The 5,196-nt window shown below is 37.4% G+C and overlaps 1 long non-coding RNA gene across 1 annotated transcript; it reads left to right on the top strand.

Moving 5' to 3' along the window:
• Positions 1–1,521: 1,521 nt before the first annotated feature.
• On the top strand, positions 1,522–4,066 carry LOC142826925 (uncharacterized). The gene is made up of 2 exons (XR_012901201.1): positions 1,522–2,646; positions 3,437–4,066. It is a non-coding gene; the product is annotated as an uncharacterized LOC142826925 (long non-coding RNA).
• Positions 4,067–5,196: the final 1,130 nt, after the last annotated feature.

Genomic DNA, 5,196 nt, shown 5'->3' with positions numbered 1-5,196 from the left:
ATGCAAAGATAATAATTCATATATGCCATTTTTGGAAACACTAAAGATGTTAAAATAACCTTTCAGATTATTTGACCATAATCATTTCATTCACAGAAATTAGAAAAGAAACCTTTTTCTGTGTTTGACAACCAGAACGCAGTACCTTGAATGAATAAAACCTGCCTGTGTGATCAAACGGGCCTAGCTATTGGTTAAAAATGTGGATAATGCATTTCTGAAGTGTGCATACAGATATCTCTGACATCACTGCTGAGAAATAGGGGAATTGCATTTGATGTTGTGCAGCCCTGCTCACAGAAGGTGATTTGCTGATTGTAGTGGCTAAACACAAAAGTCTTCCTGAGAATAGAATTTGCCTTTATTATCTATGGTCCTGATTCAGCAAGGTTTTTGAGCTTGTGTTGAATTCAGTGTGACCATTCTAATGCTTGTGTGTATTGCTGGACTGAGATCTGCAGAAACACATAATAGTTTAGGACAGGAAGTAAAAAGGAGTACTTTATCCATTTTCAAATCTATGGGAGGGATTTATGTAGGTTAAATTACCCAAATTAGAGTTTAACCAAGACAGAGGTTCATTACCCACATCTTTGCAAGAGAACAAAAGTAAAAACACAATATCTTAATTGTTCTTAAGTGGTCAGGGGACCTTAGTTTAATGGTTGCTGTGAGAGCTGCCACCTTCAACTTCTTCTGTAACTGTGGGTGGACAAAAATGCAGTAAAATCTGCTATTAATTTAAAGAGGAGCATGCAAAGAGGAGTTAAAGCTTGATTTCCTTTGAGCTAGAGAGGAAGAAAAAAAAAACCCTTCTCACATCGCATATGTTTCAGCCAGAATCCACTGAGATGTTCCTGCTGTGAACTGATAACTGAGACTGATAATAAATGTAGCCTGACTCAATCAACTAAGAAGTTATCATGCTGCTTGCAGGTTTGAAGATAGCTCCTTATAAAAATTTAAAAAAAATCAAACTGGGCAAAATATGGGCCAGAGTTGGATCCTAACACCTACTTCTTAGCCTTTGACAGTTCAGTTAAAAGAAACCTATGATCAGACCACCATGACATGGGTTGTGAAACCTTAATCAAAGCTAAAGTGGTTCTGCTAAAATAAACTCAGGTGTCTTCATCCCATCTCTACTGGAGACATCTCTAGTAATACAGTATGCTAACCACAGGATTTTTTAAAAAGTACCTCTGCTAATCATACTGAAATATTTTGTTCAAAGGCCTTGAGATTTTTCTATTATGTGATTTTTATATGCACACCTTTATTTGTTATATTGTATGTGGCTTTTTGGTTCTTACCTCTCTAATCAGGCATACAAAGAATGGGTCTAATGCTGCTCTCAATTTACATAGCTGAATGAGCATGTAACAAGAGAGCCACATAAATCTGGTTGCCTATTCTAGGGAAGATTGTGTCAGTGAATAAGAGGGATTAGTCAGGAAAAGAGCTGCAACCATCCTGTGCTTTGGGATACTGCTCAGGGGTAGGAAATTGATATAAATGAGCTGCTCCACCCCAAGCAGCCATATATGTAAGCTGACCCTCTCTCCTCCCATACTGGGGTTTTCAGAGGCAGAAATCTCTTTATAGCTCCAACAAGGTGAAAGGAAAAAAAGCAACTTTTTTTTTCCAACTTAAAGCAAAGAAAAAACCCTAACCCAATTGTTCCTAAAAGGAGGGAAAGAGGACACCTGCATGCCTCTCCTTCATATCCTGGAGCTGGGTGGCATTTTAAATACTGCTCTGCACATGAGTATCTCCTGCAGCTGTGGAACAGGAGACATATGGCCATCTAAGAAGACTCACTGCCATAAGAACTGCTTTGGCACAAATGGAAAGAGTTAAAAGTAACAGAGAATGGATTAAAATTAGGGATAACTGCAGGAAATGACTAAAAAAAGAAAAGCATTATCTTACCATGGAAACTGCTCATGCTGCATATAGATAAGAGTCTGTCAGCATTTCCTTTTTAAATCCCCTATTTAGTAGGATTTATAACTCAGATGTGGAAAGTCACTCCTAGCTGAAATATGACTTCTAAGGTCTCAGGAAAGATGCTACCTCTGTATGATTAAAATGCTTTAATGCTGTAGTTTTAGGAGGAAACAGTTAAACTGGGTTAAAGAACAGAGTGAATAGTTTGACATGTTTTGACTCTTCATCTGTTTGAATCACCTGCAATCAGTTAACTGTTTTCTCTAGTTTGTTCTTTGAGACAATTTCCTGAATCTTTTCTGCAAATAATTCTTGAGCTGGAAATTGCTCACAAATTCACAATCTGAAGAGTGCTACTGCTGATTGCATAGCGGGGATCAGAGCTAGACTCCCCTGTACAGCTGCATTTTTCTTGACTGAGGAGAGAAAGAAATCAAAATTGCATCTAAGCTTCCCTTTTAATTCCCCCTTCTCCACTGCATCATGAAGCTGAATGGGGATTAGACCACTTTCCATAGCCTAAGGGCTTCTCTAATTATCTCTCAACTGCTCAAACAAGAGGATCTTCTGGCACCCAGGGATTGCTGGGATATAAGAAAATTTTGACCACGCTCACTAGGCCAAAGTGAGGAGAAGGAGGGAGTGAGATAGATGCCACCTAAGCTCATGTGTCAGACAAGGATTTTCCTCTATGAGGTAAAATGGCTGAGCACCAGATCTATTAATTTTCCAACACTTTGCCATCACCAGAGCAATACAAAATAGCCACAAAGCAGGATCGAGTATCCAGATCATGATATTGTTTCTATTCTCTGGTTGTAGGAAAGTAACTTTTCAAATCTAGGTTTTGCATATGAGTGGTCAAAGTTACAAAACTGAAATTTACTCTTTGCAAACACGCCTGCCAATAAACTCCTTTACAAGACAATTCATAGATAAAGGACATATAGAGGGCATTGTAGCTAGGCATACAACAGGAACGCATTCATTGGCAAGCATGATGTCTATATTATACTCATTATGCCCTCCCATAGGTTCCTGTTGTCTTTGGTTCACTTATCTATATGTATGCAGGTATGCTTTGTGGTTTGGGCTTCTGTTTGGTTTTGTTTGCTTACATCATGGTTTGGGGAAGAGTTATTATTTGTGGAAATACAGATATTTGTGCACAAACTTGCATATTCACAGGCAAATGTGAACATTCATTGCAGACTCAACATATGAATGTGACAAGAGAAAAATTGATGTTGAGTCCGCTATATAAGCAAGTCATGGCTATACCTTTCTCTCTCCCTGCAGCAGCATGGAACCCACATATTTTTAAATCAGGTTTTAAGTACTCAGCCAAAAATCTAATTTATTATTATAACCTATTATTATTATGTTATTAATTAATGCTTAAGAAATTTGGAATAAAGAAGGTCTATTATGGTAAAAATGACTTTCTTTTTTTCTAGTTTTTATAAATCTAATCTTTTATTGACAGATACACCAGTGAAAAGAAGCCATTTGATGTGAAATCTAGAAGATTTTGAAAGTGAATTTGTGCTATTCATTCTGTAAGGTAAAATGCTGTGAAGCAAGATGAACTACTGTTACTTAGGTCATAAGAGAAAAGTGCTTTCTGCCTGGACTGGAAGCACTGAACTTTCCATGAGTGGTTCCAATTTCAAATTGAGTTCAAACCTGTCCATTTGGACCATCTAGCTGTAGTATAATAGGTGTTCATTTCTTGATGGAGACATGCCAACGCATATGGAACTGGGAATTGTTACTTTATGCAATACATATTTTGGCACACAGTGATTCTGAACATGTCAGAGCAATTAAAAAAAGGAGGAGAAACTGCATTGAATTGGCAGATGTCACTGATTTTCTGCCTACCCTGGCAGAGATTTGCATCAGAATATGAGCTCAGGGATCAAACTCTAGCTACTGGCTCAGTGTGTCTATATAGCTCAGTGCAGACGGAAGCCAACACACAATGGAAAGAACATGGGGAGGACAAGACATGAGAACAACTATCAGCCTTTGTTAGATATATATCTTCATCCCCATTTTTTCAATCCTAATTTTGTGTTATAAATAAAGGAAAACATGAGGTTTGTGTAAGTTACTTATTTTTAAAAGTCTGTTTTTGTTCCTAAATAGCTGTCTTAAAGCTCCGATGCTATAGATTCCTCCAGAAATAAAAGTAGAATTAAAATAATGAAAAATATGATAAATTACACTTGCACACTTATATAATGTTTTTGGGTACAACTTCATTCACATTTTCAAAATTTACTTCTTGTTTCCAGGTAGCTAAGATACTGTATGTTTGTCAAAACTATCATGCTGAAGGATCTTCTTTCAGCAAAAAAGTTGCCTGACACTGTTGAAACACATAATCTGTCTTGCAGTACAAATGGGATCACGCTTTGTTTTAAGTTTGGACTTGACTTGAAGTCTGTTGAAAGATTCAGGATGAAAGATGTTTAATACACAATTGGGTCCAGACTATGTTTTAAGAACATATTTTAATGTTTTAATCATATTGAGGGAGTACCTCTTTGTAAATGGCTCTGCCTGGCCATGATAGAAATTACAGAGTTGCTAGGTAAGAAAAGTCAGCTCTTTTCAATAAATCCATTGTATCAAAACACCTAATATCCTGTGTGGTCATAGAGGAAATGGCCAGATCTAGGAGATGTTGTATAGTAGGCAGTAAAAGGTAGATACTTAGAATCTTATTATCATTATTATTAATTCTTTGTGAATTATAAGCAGCGCAGGGTATTGATATTTGTCATGAAGGTTGCCTGACACTTTCCACTATAAGATAATGTTTTCAAATTGCTTGTAACTTGGCCAAAGATGATTGGGATGAAATTTTTATATCTCAGGTTGAGTTATTTGGGGAAAGTTTTAGCTAAATCAGTTGAGCTATTTTTCAGCACAAGTTGAATAAAAATACTTCATCATGCCCACGATAAAATATCTTACAATAATTTAATTGAGAAGCTACAGAATGTTCATGCTTTGTTGCAGGGTCTTGAAATTTCGGCTACATGGACTGAATAGGATCTTCTCGGCTATTGCTCCTCAAAACTACCAGAGGGCCACTCTGGTACTGGAACTGAGAGCAGACAGACTGCCTCTCCTGTGCTCTCGGTGCTCCCAATATCAGTTGGAGAATGTGGAGGCACCTGACTTGGATTCAAAGGGATGAGGAAAGGGGGCAGCAGGGAAGAGATGCAATGCGAG

The sequence above is a fragment of the Pelodiscus sinensis genome, chromosome 1 (assembly GCF_049634645.1).
Source record: "Pelodiscus sinensis isolate JC-2024 chromosome 1, ASM4963464v1, whole genome shotgun sequence".
Classification (NCBI taxonomy): Eukaryota; Metazoa; Chordata; order Testudines; family Trionychidae; genus Pelodiscus; species Pelodiscus sinensis.
The sequence above is the reverse complement of the archived record's forward strand: the minus strand, read 5'-3'. Positions and strand labels throughout refer to the sequence as shown.